This window comes from Gorilla gorilla, chromosome 20, assembly GCF_029281585.2.
Source record: "Gorilla gorilla gorilla isolate KB3781 chromosome 20, NHGRI_mGorGor1-v2.1_pri, whole genome shotgun sequence".
Lineage (NCBI taxonomy): Eukaryota > Metazoa > Chordata > Mammalia > Primates > Hominidae > Gorilla > Gorilla gorilla.
Window position 1 is genome coordinate 54,071,184 of NC_073244.2, and position 15,222 is coordinate 54,086,405.

Sequence of the window (15,222 nt, forward strand, 5' to 3'; positions counted from 1 at the left end):
GGAGAATGGCGTGAACCTGGGAGGCGGAGCTTGCAGTGAGCCGAGATCGCGCCACTGCACTCCAGCCTGGGCGACAGAGCGAGACTCCGTCTCAAAAATAAAATAAAATAAAATAAAATAAAAAAGAAAGAAATCAGATGTTGGTTGTTTAGCCATCACACCCTTAGATTTATGAGTTGGACCTAGAGGATTTGATCGCTTCTGTGACAGAGGTGTCATCCTGTTCCCGGAAAACTGGCGACACGTTGACATGCAGGAAATTGGTTAGATTTATGGCTTGTTTCTAACCAACATGTAGGCATTCTGCCCTTTAAAAACAATTAAATTTCACTGATGTTTTTCACGTATCTAACAAGGGCCAGGTGCTGAATTCTCCAAGATAAATAAAATAAGCCGGGTGCGGTGGCTCACGCCTGTAATCCCAGCACTTTGGGAGGCTGAGGCGGGTGGATCACTAGGTCAGGAGTTCAAGACAAGCCTGACCAAGATGGTGAAACCCCACTTCTACTAAAAATACAAAAATTAGCCGGGCATGGTGGCGGGCACCTGTAATCCCAGCTACTTGGGAGGCTGAGGCAGGAGAATCGCTTGAACCCAGGAGGCGGAGGTTGCAGTGAGCCGAGATCGTGCCACTGCACTCCAGCCTGGGCGACAGAGTGAGACTCCATCTCAAAAAAAGATAAATAAAATAGGATCTCTTTCCTCAGGAACAAACGGTTTGTCTTTTCTTGAACATTGCCTTCTGGGGCTAATTCTCACAGTACCCATCTGTCTGTCTTGCAAGCCTTTGGGAGCTCTCAGAACCAGACAGGCTAGCTCAGTCATGCAGCAGCTGACACAGGAGAGTGGGGTGTGAATCCAGCCCCTTGCCACTTTCTGACTCTCCCTTTTAGGACACAGTGGCCATGGGAAGGCAAGACACTGGGCTCCTTATGAAAGGCTGTGGGGGGAATGTGGTGGAGGTGGCAACTGCAATTATCCCTCAGCTTGCCCCTCATCTCTCCAGATACAACAGCATGGCCTCAAGCACACCCAGAGGTGGAGAATGAGTGTATGTTCCCTGGGGGACCAGAAATGGGATTTGTTAGTTGTTCTTACAAACAGTGGTAGTGAGATGGCAGGGCAATTTGAGCCTTGCGGAGTCATGAGTCATCCGTAGGGAACTATAATTACTTCTGTCCATTCAGACCAGGATGCTAGGCAGTAGTTAAATGGGGCAGGGTCAGGCACGGTGGCTCATGGCTTTAATCCCAGCAATTTGGGAGGCTGAAGTGGGAGGATTGCTTGAGGCCAAGAGTTTGAGACTAGACTGGCCAACTTGGTGAAACCTTGTCTACTAAAAATATAAAAATTAAGGCTGGGCGTGGTGGCTCATGCCTGTAATCCCTGTACTTTGGGAGGCCGAGGTAGGTGGATCACCTGAGGTCAGGAGTTTGAGACCAGCCTGGCCAACATGGTGAACCCCCATCTCTATCAAAAATACAAAAATTTGCTGGGCGAGGTGGCACACGCCTATAATCCCAGCTACTCAGGAGGCTGAGGCAGGAGAATTGCTTGAACCCGGGAGGAGGAGGTTGCAGGGAGCTAAAATCTTGCCAGTGTACTCCAGCCTGGGTGACAGAGTGAGACTTTGTCTAAAAAAAAAAATATATATATATATATATATATTTATACACACACATACGCACACATGCACAGATAGACATAGATATCTATATATATAGGTATCTATCTATATATAAAAATTAGCTGGGCATGGTGGTGCACACTTGTAATCCTAGCTACTCGGGAGGCTGAGGCATGAGAATCACTTGAACCCAGCAGGTGGAGGTTGCAGTGAGCTGAGATCATACCACTGCACTCCAGCCTGCGTAACAGAGTGAGACTCCATCTCAAAAAAAGGGAGGGAGGGGCATTTGTGGAGAAAGATGCACAAGAAATGCTCAGGCCAGGCATGGTGACACATGCCTGTAATCCCAATCCTTTGGGAGGCCGAGGTGGGAGGACTCCTTGAGCCCAGGAATTCAAGACCAGTCTGGGCAACATAGCGAGACCTTATCTCTAAAAAAAAAAAAAAAAAATTTTTTTAATTTAGCTGAGTATGGTGACACATGCCTGTAGTCCCAGCTACTTGAGAGGCTGAGGCAAGAAGATCACTAGAGCCTTGGTGGTCGAGGCTGCAGTGAGTCATGATTGCCCCACAGCACTCCAGCCTGAGTGACAGAGGGCAGAGTCTGTTTCAAAATAAGAAAATAAAAAAGGCATGCTCAGACCAACTGGTGCCAAATTTTTGTTGGAGGCTCATACATTAAGCTGCTGTCCCCTCCACCACACAGAGGCACAAAGGCAGTGGCAGCTGGGACTTCCTTCCCCGTTTTCTCCCATTCTTCTAATTCTTCATGATGCCCTTTTGTGACTTCTTTCCCCCTTTAATACTGCTTTTGATATCATTTCAGCCTGATGTCACTTGTGTAAAATCACTGGGGGTAGGGTGGGTGAAAATTTTCCAAACCACACATTCTTTTTTTTTTTTTGGGACAGAGTCTCACTCTGTTGCACAGGCTGGAGTACCCTGTCACAATCACGACTCACTGCAGCCACAACCTTTTGGGCTTAAGTGATTTTCCTGCCTCAGCTTCCAGAGCAGCTGGCGCATGCGACCACACTTGGCTAATTTTTTGTAGAGACAGGGTCTCACTTTGTTGCCTACACTGGTCTCAAACTCCTGGGCTCATGTGATCCTCCTGCATCAGCCTCCCAAAGTGCTAGGATTATATATCAGCTTGAGCTGCTGTGCTCAGCCCAAACCCCACATTCTTTTTTTATTTTTATTTTTTATTTTTTGAGACAGGGTCTTGCTATATCACCCAGGCTGAAGTGCAGTGGTGTGAACATACCTCACTGTAGTCTCAACCTCCTGGGCTCAAGCGATCCTCCCACCTCAGCCTCCTGGGTAGCTGAGACCACAGGTGTGAGGCGTGTGCCACCACATGTGGCTAACTTTTTAACTTATTTTTGTAGGGACGGGGTCTTGCTATATTGTTCAGGTTAGTCTCTAGCTCCTGGGGTCAAGTGATCCTCCTGCCTCAGCCTCCCATAGTGCTGGGATTATAGGCATGAGCCACTGCGTCTGGCCCAAACCCCACATTTTTTTTTTTTTTTGAGACGGATTCTCTGTCGCCTAGGCTGCAGTGCGATGGTGTGATCTTGGCTCACTGCAATCTCTGCCTCTTGGGTTCAAGTGATTCTCCTGCCTCAGCCTCCCTAGTAGCCAGGATTATAGGTGCCCACCACCACACCCAGCTAATTTTTGTTTGTATTTTTAGTAGAGACAGGGTTTCACCATATTGGCCAGGATGGTCTCGAACTCCTGACCTCAGCTGATCCACCCACTTGGGCCTCCCAAAATGCTGGGATTACAGGTCCGAGCCACCACGCCTGGCCCCAAACCCCACATTCTTAATGGCAGCTCTGGGCCCTACATAATTTCACTTCTTCAGGGTGACCCTGGGAACTTAATTCTAACTTGGGTCCTATTGTAGCTCTTTAACCACCCCAACAGCTCTGTAAGTATAGTTCAGCTTGAGAGAAAGAGACACAGAGAGAGAAACTTCAAGCACTGGGTGTTTGGTGCCTTCGGGGTCAGACAGACTGGACCTGGATTTAAATCCACTTTGTCCTCTATTATCTGCGTGATCTTGGACAACTGACTTAAGCTCTCCAGGGCTCAATTGCGACATTTGTAAAATGAAGATGATACCATGTAATAGTTATAATAGCTACTGTATTGAGCACTTTATATTTATTAATACAGTTAATCCCCATATATCTCTAGGAATTAGGTACTATTGTAGTTGTCATTTCTCAGATAAGAAAACTGAGGCATAGAGAGGTTAAGCAGCATGCCAACATTAACACAATTCTTAAGTTGTGGAGCTGGGATTCTGAACATGGAAGCCCAACCTCAGAGCCTATGTCCTTAACTACTGCAGTGGACTATAGTCCACAGAATGTTAACAAGGATTGAGGTGGGGGGAGAAAAACAAAAAAGCCCCCCAAAACCACAAAGCATTTAAAGCACCAGGTATAGAGCTTGGCAATAAGTTATTAAATTACATAACTGATGGCAGTAAATGGCAGCTGTTGCCACCAGGGTAGAAAAGCCTGTTTTCCAAGCTGTGTTTCCCCATGGGCACATGGAGGATGTGGCCCTCAGTCAGGGCAAGGCAGGAGAGAGACGGGTCTTCCCGCTGTCCAGGGTTTGCAAGGTGTCAGGGCTTCTTCCACTCAGACTCTGTTAGACACAGTTTGTTGGCAGAAGTCTTGTTTCTGTAATCCCAAAGTTGCCTAACAGGCCCCGAAAGGAAAACACAGGAGCAGGGTGGCCATAGGAAAGGGCTCCCTTCCAGTGAGCCAGTTGCTCAAGATCACTTTTCTCACTGCTTCAGAGGAATCTGGCTTTTTGTATCCTGCTGTCTTACCCATTTGGTCAGGGCTCCCGGATAAGCTACCTGGGGAACAGAGTGGGGCCTCTGCCTAAATTGGCACAAGGTGAAGAGTCAATGCCAAGAAACAAAGGAGACCCTGCAGGGACCTGGGGAAACCCAAATCTGGGCTTCAGGGGAAGGGAGCATCAAGCCTGCTCTGATTCTTTGTCATGTATACTTTGGCCCTCTGCCTGGGCTTGTGAATGTCTTGGTTAGTCACTGAGCAGTTCGGGCGCACCTGTCCCATTCAAGACACCAACTGGGTTAGAGGCAGCATGGTTTTTGGCTAAATGTTTTTATGGAAGCCGAGGAACCTGCATTTCACTATAGCTCTGCCACTTTTTAGTTAAGTTGTGTGATCTTGACAGTTTACTCTTTTGTGAGCCTCACTTTTCTCATTTGTGAGAAAATTATGAAGATCTTTTTTGAGACAGAGTCTCATTCTGTTACCAGGCTGGAGTGCAGTGGCTTGATCACAGCTCACTGTAGCCTCGTCTTCCTGGGCTCAAGCAATTTTCCCATCTCAGCCTCCCAAGTAGCTGGGACTACAGATGTGTGCCACCATGCCTGGCTAATTTTTAAATTTCTTGTGGAGATGAAGTCTCTCTATATTGCCCAGGCTCGTCTGAAACTGCTGGGCTCAAGCAGTCCTCCCACCTCAGCCACCTAAAGTTCTGGAATTATAGGCGTGAGCCACCGTGCCTGGCTGATTTATGAGGATCAAATGACATCACGTACACAAAGGCCTTAGAACAGCAACTTGGCCGGGCGCGGTGGCTCACGCCTGTAATCCCAGCACTTTGGGAGGCAGAGGCGGGCGGATCATGAGGTCAGGAGATCGAGACCGTCCTGGCTAACACAGTGAAACCCCGCCTCTACTAAAAATACAAAAAATTAGCTGGGTGTGGTGGCAGGCGCCTGTAGTCCCAGCTACTCGGGAGGCTGAGGCAGGAGAATGGCGTGAACCCAGGAGGCGGAGCTTGCAGTGAGCCGAGATCGCGCCACTGCACTCCAGCCTGGGCGACAGAGCGAGACTCCGTCTCAAAAAAAAAAAAAAAGAACAGCAACTTACACATTATAGGTGCTCAGTAAATGCTCACAGTCACAGGTTAGGTGCAGTTGGGAGCTGTGGAGAAATATAAAGTACAATCTCTTGCCTTTAAGGAGGTTGCAGTCTAGATGGGGTGAGAGGTAATAAGATAGAAAATCATGTAAATCACAGTGTTGGGAATGCATGTAACATAATACTGGCTGGTTGTGCGCAGTGGTATTATTGTAGCCAATGAGGTTTATCCGAGGTGCAATTATTGTGAATGGGAAACTTTCGCAATAACATCAGCCAACAAGTGTCATGGACCGTGAAGGCTTTGGGAGTTCAGAGCTATGAGAGCTGCCCCATGGGCTAAGCCAGGGAAGGCTTTCTGAACAAGTGAGTGTTGCAAACCTGCAAAGGTTGGAGAGGAAGGTGGAGGGACACTCCAGAAAAAGAACAGAATGAGGCCAAGTAGCATAAGTTCAGAGGATAGGAAGAAAACAGATTGGAACCAAGGGCTTGTAGGGGACATGAGAGGGAGATGAGATTGAATAGGTGGGTTGAGGTCAGGTTGTAAAGAGCTTTGAATGCCGTGCTAAGGAGTTTGGAATTTATCTGAAGGTTTTTGAGGAGGGGAATGATGTTCATATTGTGACCTTGATTTGGCCATGTATTCTTTTAATTTCTCTGGACCTTAGATCCCTTATCTATACAGTAAGAAGTTTGGATCATGTGATTGTAGAGGAGTTTCTCTAGCTAGAGAGTTTATGATTCTATGATACAGGAAGACTATTTTATTTTTGTCTTTATTTATTTATTTATTTTTGAGATGGTGTCTTGCTCTGTCACCAGGCTAGAGTGCAGTGGTGTGTGATCTCGGCTCACTGCAACCTCCGCCTTCCCGGGTTCAGCAATTCTCGTGCCTCAGCCTCCCGAGTAGCTGGGATTACCGACACATGCCATCACGCCTGGCTGATTTTTGTATTTTTAGTAGAGATGGGGTTTCACCATGTTGGCCAGGCTGGTCTTGAACCTGTGATCTTCCTGTCTTGGCCTCCCAAAGTGCTAGGATTACAAGCGTGAGCCACCGCACCTGGACAGGAAGATTATTTTAATGATAAAACGCAGAATCGGTATGAAGGGGAAAAACTATAGGTGGAGGATTGTTTAGAAAGCCAGTGCAATATCAGAGAAGAAGCCTCTTTTAAGAGACTCTGTGTGTGGGTGAGGAAGACCTTTATTGTATGTTATAGATACTTTGACATTATAACTCTATTAACAGTTTGAGTTCTGCAAGATACATCTCAGGAGACACCTAACTTGGGGCACCTGGAGAAGTGGATAAATAGATAAAATGTTTCAGGAAAGGAGTGATTATTTGGTAGGCTTCAGGTTTATACCATTCCTGTTCTGAAATAACCTAAGAAGGGCAGAAATAACATTATTGCTTCTCTTTAGATGTTTTGTATGCTTTTTCAATTTATAAAATAGTTTCACAGGTATTATCACATTTGCTTTTCACCAGAGTCTCCTGAGGGAGGTTAGGCAGGTGCTTTTTCAGAGTTTTTTTATTTTTCCCCCCCCCTCAAATCTAGGCCTCTTCATTCTTTCTTTTCCTTTCTCTTTTCTTTTCCTATTCTTCCTCCTCCTCCTCCTTCCCCCTCCCCCTCCTCTCCCTCCTCTTCCTCCTCCTCCTTCTTCTTCCTTCTCTCTTCTTTCTTCTTTGTAGAGACAGAGGGTCTCCTCTTGTTGCCCAGGCTAATCTTGAACTCCTGGGCTTAAGTGATCTTCCCACCTTGGCCTCCCAAAGTGTTAGGATTACAGGCATGAACCACTGCACCTGGAGTTACTGATTTTTTTAGTATGTGGCCAGATACTATTTATATTATAGACACCTATAAACCAAAGAGTGCCTGAGACAGATCTCAATCAATTTAGAGGTTTATTTTGCCAAGGTTGAGGATGCTGAGGATGCACCTGGAGAAAAAGAGCCATGTTGCAGTAGGATCTGTGGCCTTGCTTTTTCCAAAGAGGGTTTTGAGGACTTCTGTATATATATATTATATTATATTATATATAATACGTTATATATATTATATATATATAACATATTATATATAATATAATATAATATATATATATTTTTGGATACGGAGTCTCGCTCTGTTGCCCCGGCTGGAGTGCAGTGGCACGATCTCAGGGCTCACTGCAAGCTCCACCTCCCGGGTTCACGCCATTCTCCTGCTTCAGCCTCCTGAGTAGCTGGGACTACAGGTGCCCACCACCATGCCTGGCTAATTTTTTTTTTTTTGTATTTTTAGTAGAGACAGGGTTTCACCATGTTAGCCAGGATGGTCTCAATCTCCTGACCTCGTGATCCGCCCCCCTCGGCCTCCTAAAGTGCTGGGATTACAGGCGTAAGCCACCATGCCCAGCCGAGGACTTCAATATTTAAAGGAGAAAGAACAGGCAGGAGGAGGAGGAGGAAAGAAAAAGAAAGGGGAGGGTAGGCAGTGAGGCAAACAGTTACATTCTTGGGAGGCTTTGATTAGCACTCAGTGAATTCACATTTTACATGTGAAAAGAAAGGAATGGAGGGGAAGTCAATTATGCATTTATCTAGTGCTCAATAGATCTACATTTTACACAAGATAATGTAAGCCTGTGAAATTACAGCTATCTGTTTAGGAACAAAAAGAAGGCAGTTTCTGCATGAGTCAGTTCCCAAGCTTAACTTTTCCCTTTGGCATAGTGAATTTGGGATCCCAACATTTTATTTTCCTTTCACAAACTCAATACATTGATTAAGTTTAAGACTTCACCATGTGCCTCACACATGGAATCCAGTAAATGTTTGGTGCTATTTATTCATTCATTGAATTCCTTAATAAGCATGTAGTTTCCTGAATGCCTACTAGATACTAAGCAATATATTAGGTACTAAGTGTATTAATGGAAATAAAAACATGGTGGCCCTTAAGGAGCTCATAGTCTTATAAGGGAGACAAGTCAAACAGTTACAGAACAGAATGACAAGCATGGGTCAGGCGCGGTGGCTCATGCCTGTAATCCCAGCACTTTGGGAGGCTGAGGCAGTTGGATCACCTGAGGTCAGGAGTTTGAGACTAGCTTGGCCAACATGGAGAAACCCCATCTCTACTAAAAACACAAAAATTAGCCAGGCGTGATGATGGGCGCCTGTAATCCCAGCTACTTGGGAGGCTGAGGCAGGAGAATTGTTTGAACTTGGGAGGCGGAAGTTGCAGTGAGCTGAGATTGTGCCATTGTACTCCAGCCTGGGCGACAAGAGCGAGACTCTGTCGCAAAAAAAAAAGAAAAGAATGACAAGCGTTATGATTAAAGGACAAATCAAGTGTTACAGGAGCATAGGGGAGGGCTTACTAACTCATCCTGGGATGAGAATGCTGAGAACAGAGAAACCTTTTCTTTTCTTCTCTTTTCTTTCTATTTTTAAGAGCTAAGTTCTGAAAGAGGAGTAGAAATTGAGAGGAGGGCCGTCTAGGGAGAAGGAACAATACACGCAAAGTCTGTGATGTGAGGGAGTGCAGTCAGTGATGTGTTCAGGGAACTGCAAGTAGCTGAGCCTGTTGTCACAGAGAGTACACAGGCACAGTGATTAGAAATAATCAGGGACCAGATTACGAAGAGCCTGGAATGCTTGGTGAAGAAGTTTAGATTTTATCCTCAAGGTGATGGAGAACTACACCTAGATTTTAGGCAGGGTATTGATGTAACCACCCAACGGGTTCTTCCTGCCTGCTGTACAAATAATGACCACAGCATTGCAGTAAAGAAAGAGTTTATGGGGTGGGACGAAAGAGTTTAATTGACACAAGGCTGGCCACACCACATGGGAGATGGAGTTGTTATTCAAATCAACCTCATCTTCAGCTCATAGGTTAGAGGTTTTTCTTTTTTTCTTATTTTATTTTATTATTATTATACTTTAAGTTTTAGGGTACATGTGCACAATGTGCAGGTTTGTTACATATGTATAGGTGTGCCATGTTGGTGTGCTGCAACCATTTAACTCGTCATTTAGCATTAGGTATATCTCCAAATGCTATCCCTTCCACCTCCCCCCAGGTTAGAGGTTTTTCAAAGGCAGTTTGGGGGAAGGGGTTGGAGTGCTTGCTGCTGATTGGTTTGGGTGGAGATGAAATCATAGGATCTTGAAGCTGCTCTCTTGAGCGAGTTGCTTCTGGCTAGGGCCACAGGAGTGGAGTTGGCTGGTCCAGGTGGAGCTCTGGGTGTCAGACATGCAAAAAACCTGAAAAGATATCTCAAAAGGCCAATCTACAACAGTGATGTTATGTGCAGGACATATCTGGTGACCAGTCTACAGCTTAGCGGAATTCAGGTTCCTCTCCTCCCTCTAGCCTGATGGCCTTTCATAAGCTTTACAAAGGTGGTTGAGTTTTGGGGAAGGTTTCTTATCATTTAAACTATAAACTAAATGTCTCCCAAAGTTAGTTTAGCCTAAGCATAGGAATGATTAAGGGAAAGGCAAGGTGGGGGAGCATGGGTTAGATAAGATCTCTTACTGCCATATTTTTTTCACTGTTATAATTTTTCCAAAGGCAGTATCATTGACATTAGCAGACTTGTGTTTTAGGGTGATCTCTTTGACTGTCAAAGTGGAGGACAGATTGAATCAATGAGTTAGAGGAAGATGAAGCCCAGAAGCAGGATAAGTTGCGTTAGCTGTGATTGCTGCTTTCTTCTCTGGGATGCCCCTTTCCATCTTTACAGATCTTGCCTGTAGTACTTGCCATAGCACCAGGCAAATAGAAGGCATTTTACATCATGTGTTGGTTACTCCACTGCTGTGGCTTGTGCTAACAGTGACTGGGGCACTGATTTGAAAGTAAAGTGAGCACCCTTTTTCCTGTGGTCACAAATCAGGCAAAATTGCTTTCTTGGTTAGAACTGACATGGAAGATACACACACACACACACACACACACACACACACACACACACACACACATTTTTTGAGACAGAGTCTCACTCAATCGCCCAGGTTGGAGTGCAGTGGTGTGATCTTGGCTCACTGCAGTCTCTGCCTCCTGGGTTCAAGCAATTCTTCTGCCTTAGCCTCCTGAGTAGCTGGGGTTACAGGTGTGTGCCAACACGCCCAGCTAATTTTTGTATTTTCAGTTGAGACGAGGTTTCACCATGTTGGCCAGGCTGGTCTTGAACTCCTGACCTCAAATGATCCCCCTACCTCAGCCTCCCAAAGTGCTGAGATTATAGGCGTGAGCCATCGTGCCCAGCCAGAAGATATGTTTGGCTCGTCTCAAGATGTCTCCATAGGCATTTTCCATTTTGTGAAGAGTCTTTGTTCCAAAGTTGACAGTGGGTTCCTTTAGGGCAGGAAACATATTTTTATTCATTTTTTTAGTCCCTGGACTTATCACAATACATGATACATACTAGGCAATGATAGATATTTGTTTCATGAATTTGAAATTCATGTTTTGTATTTGAAATATGTTTCATGAAATATGCTGTAAATGTTGATTAGGTGCTCAGATTCCCCCTCAAAAGCCTTTTAAATCTAGAGCCTAATGGGGTACTGGGCATATCTAAGGCCTGAGAAGGAGGGAAACTCTAGGAAATGGCAGGAATTAGCAGAATGGAAGTAAGTTACTTCCCAGAAGTATTTAGCAGTTGAACTGAGACAGTTTCAGAAAGATTCTGGGCCAAAGGTTTTTAGAAAGACCTACTGGGGAGATTGGGAAGTTCTGAATTCCTTTTGCTACCTACTGTTATACAAATCGCTTTTGTTCTTCCTCATATACTTTAAAATACATTTGGCTGGCACAGTGGCTGATGCCTGTAATCCCAACACTTTGGAAGGCCAAGGTAGGAAGATTGCTTGAGGCCAGGAGTCCAAGAGCAGCCTGGGCAACACAGCAAGATCTCCATTAAAAAATTAGCCAGGTGTGGTGGCATGCACCTGTTGTCCCAGCTACTTGGGAGGCTGAGGTGAGAGGATCACTTGAGCCCAGCAGGTCAAGGCTGAGTGAGCCATGATTATACCACTGCACTCCAGCCTGGGTGACAGAGTGAGACCTTGTTTCTGGGGGAAAAAAAAAAAAAAAGAATAAAATTGGCAGGGTGCGGTGGCCCACACCTATAATCCCAGCACGTTGGGAGGCTAAAGTGGGAGGATCACTTGAGCCCAGGAGTTCTAGAGCAACCTGAGCAATGTAGAGAGACCTTGTCTTTTTTTTTTTTTTTCTTTTGAGACAGAGTCTCTTTCTGTCACTAGGCTGGAGTGCAGTTGTGCGATCTCGGCTCACTGCAACCTCCGCCTCCCGGGTTCAAGCGATTCTTTTGCCTCAGCCTCCCCAGTAGCTGGAACTACAGGCATGCACCACCACACCCAGCTAATTTTTGTATTTTTAGTAGAGACAGGGTTTCACCATGTTGGCCAGGATGGTCTCGATCTCTTGACCTCGTGATCTGCCTGCCTTGGTCTCCCAAAGTGTTAGGATTACAGGCGTGAGCCACCACGCCTGGCCGAGACCTTGTCTTTACAAAAAATAAACAAAATTAGCTGGGCATGGTGGTGCACACCTATAGTTCCAGCTACTTGAGAGGCTGAGGTGAGAAGATCACTTGTGAGCCCAGGAGGTCAAGGCCTCAGTGAGCCAAGATCGTATCACTGCACTCCAGCCTGGGCAACAGAGTGAGACCCCATCTAAATATAAATAAATAAATAAATAAATAAATAAATAAATAAATAACAGTTAAACTACATGACTTGCCATGGTTTCCTGATTCTTTGTCTTTTTATGTTTCCTTTCTTCGTTAGGAATGTTTTTTCCTTTATGCCATTGTCATCATTCTTCAGTGCCCTGCTGAAATGCTTTTCATGAAACCTTATGGAAAAAAAATCTCTCCCTACCGAAGTCATCTCAATTTTTAGACCCCCTTGTGGTACTTAATGCTCTCTGCCTAGAATTGTATATGGGTTATCATTCTTACACTAGAAGGAAGGAATCATATGTAATTTAGCTATGAGTATTCCAGAGTGTCTAGCACAGGTCTTTGTAAATGTTGAATGGACAATGTGGCTGAGCTGTATTACTAACTTAGTGTTATGGTTACTTTTACTTGTCAACCTAGCTGGACCATGATGTGCCCAGGGATTTGGTCAGACATTATTCTGGGTGTTTTTTTTTTTTCCCCCCAAGATGGAACCTTGCTCTGTCGCCCAGGCTGGAGTGCAATGGCGTGATCTCGGCTCACTGCAACCTCCACCTCCCAAGTTCAAGCAATTCTCCTGCCTCAGTCTCCTGAGTAGCTGGGATTACAGGCTCATGCCACCACACCTGGCTAATTTTTGTATTTTTGGTAGAGACGGGGTTTCTACATGTTGGCCAGGCTGGTCTTGAACTCCTGACCTCATGATCTGCCTACCTTGTCCTCCCAAAGTGCTGGATTACAGGCCTGAGCCACTGCTCCCGGCCTATTCTGGGTATTTCTGTGAAGATATTTTTGCATGAGATTAAGATTTAAATTGATAGATTGAATAAAGTAGATTGCTCTCCCTAATATGGGTAGGCCTCATCCAATCAGTTGAAAGCCTGAATAGAATAAAAAGACTTATCCTCCCTTGAGTAAAGGAATTCCTCCTGCCTGACCACTTTCAAACTGGGATATTGGCTTCTTCCTGTCTCCAGACTCAAACTGAATCATCAGCTCTTGAGCCTTGCTGGCCTTTGGACTGAAACTATACAACTGGCTCTCTTGGGTCTCTAGCTTTCCAGCTCACCCTGAAGCTCTTGGGACTTGTCAGCCTCCATAATTGTGTGAGACAATTCTTTATAATAAAGCTCTTTTTATACACACACACACACACACACACACACACCTTGTTGGTTCTGCTTCTCTGGAGAACCCTACTACACTTGGGTTCTAAATGTTAGAAATATCCCAGGGAAGGGAAAAGAGTCCTATCTACCATTCCTGGCACAGGATTAACATGAGGCACACTTTAAAAATGATGCTTACCTTTGATATCTTTTCATCTCTTGAACCCTTTTTATGAACTCTTCTCCCTCTTCTAAGATTTAAGGTATATAGGACTTTGATGCTACCCTTATCCCTCTACTTTAATATCTGATCCAGGTCTATCTTCCTCCTCATTTATGGCCCAAATTTCCTTTTGGCCCAAATTTCCTTTGCTTTTGAGTCATTTTCCCGATCCTACCCCATTCCCATTAAAGCTCCCAACTCAGTGTGTTAGATGGAAGCTGGGTGGTGAGGGAAAAGCAGTTTGTACAAGTGATTCATGTATAGCTGAAAGCTCTGTAATCTTCTCAGAATCATTTGCTAAATGAATTGGATGAAATACCATGTAGTTTAATAAAGTGGGATGAAAATTTTAGGCAGAGTGGGGGTAAAATCTTTGAGTAACTGCCCAATGGGAGTTACTCAACCCTACCTGGAGTCAGTCCTAGGGTTAGCATTCCTGTGCGCTTACTGCTTTGACAGATTCTTCCCTTTTCCATCTTTGAAACCAGTTTCACCAGGGGCGGTGGCTCACGCCTGTAATCCTAGCACTTTGGGAGGCTGAGGAGGGCGGATCACCTGTGGTAGGGAATTCGAGACCAGCCTGACCAACATGGAGAAACCTCGTCTCTACTAAAAATATGAAATTAGCTGGGCATGGTGGTACATACCTGCAATCCCAGCTACTCAGGAGGCTGAGGCAGGAGAATCACTTGAACCCGGGAGGCAGAGGTTGCGGTGAGTGGAGATCGCACCATTGCACTCCAGCCTGGGCAACAAGAGACTCTGTCTCAAAAAAAAAAAAAAAGAAAAAGAAAAAAAAAGAAACCACAGTTTCTCTCAAATAACAAACAAGCACTCCCACAGAAGTAGCAATGGAGATTCTACTGCTAGCATAGGAAGAGAGAAAGAAGGAAACCATTAGCAGTCTCCACTGGATTTTTCTAAGTTAGCAACTATTTATAGTTTTGAAAGTCCTATTTTAGAAGAATATGATTTGTTTAAAAGATGATGAGCAAATCAGTAGTTTTATATTATATGTGGTCATAAGCAGAGAAAAGACCTGGTTATAGGAGAGCAGATTTTAATGCGGTATGGAGGCATTATGTTTGAAATGTTGGTAAATCAAATCTGTCGTGAAGCTGGTCTGGCTTAAAATACTTAGGATCTGTCTTATCTTCAGCTAGCTCTTCCCTTCCAGATTTTGAAACCAGTGCAATTGTCCCACAGGACTAATGTTTACAGGTTTTTTTAATAAACATAGAAATTGACCTTCCCTAGTCTTAGAACTCTAAACTTGTATCTGTCTCATCTGAGTTCCTTCCTTAGGAAACCTACCCTCAGGCAAGGAACTGAAACTCATCAGATCCTCACACCCAGACAATGAGATACCAGACTCCTCATCCATTGTGACTGCTTCCCTACCCCTCCCTAATTTCTGTTTTCCCACCTTCCCTGCTATATAAACTCCCCAGTTTCAGTCTGTCAGAGACTGATCTGAGACTTTATCTCTTGTTGTCCTTCACCGCAGCACTGGATTCAAGCCCTCCTTCCTGGAAATACTTGTTGACTCAGTGACTGGCATTCTATGCAGCAAACCGCAGGACTAGGCTGAATGCTTGGTATTTCAGTAATAATTTCCTGTGAGAAGGAAGA

At 44.9% G+C, this 15,222-nt stretch overlaps 1 long non-coding RNA gene and 1 other non-coding gene across 2 annotated transcripts in view; both read left to right on the top strand.

The window, feature by feature from the left end:
- The window catches only part of LOC129528551 (uncharacterized), a 105,731-nt gene that overhangs the window by 38,820 nt on the left and 51,689 nt on the right, over positions 1 to 15,222 (top strand). The window lies entirely within an intron of this gene.
- On the top strand, positions 5,741 to 5,874 carry LOC115931667 (U4 spliceosomal RNA). The gene has a single exon (XR_004068115.2). It is a non-coding gene; the product is annotated as a U4 spliceosomal RNA (small nuclear RNA).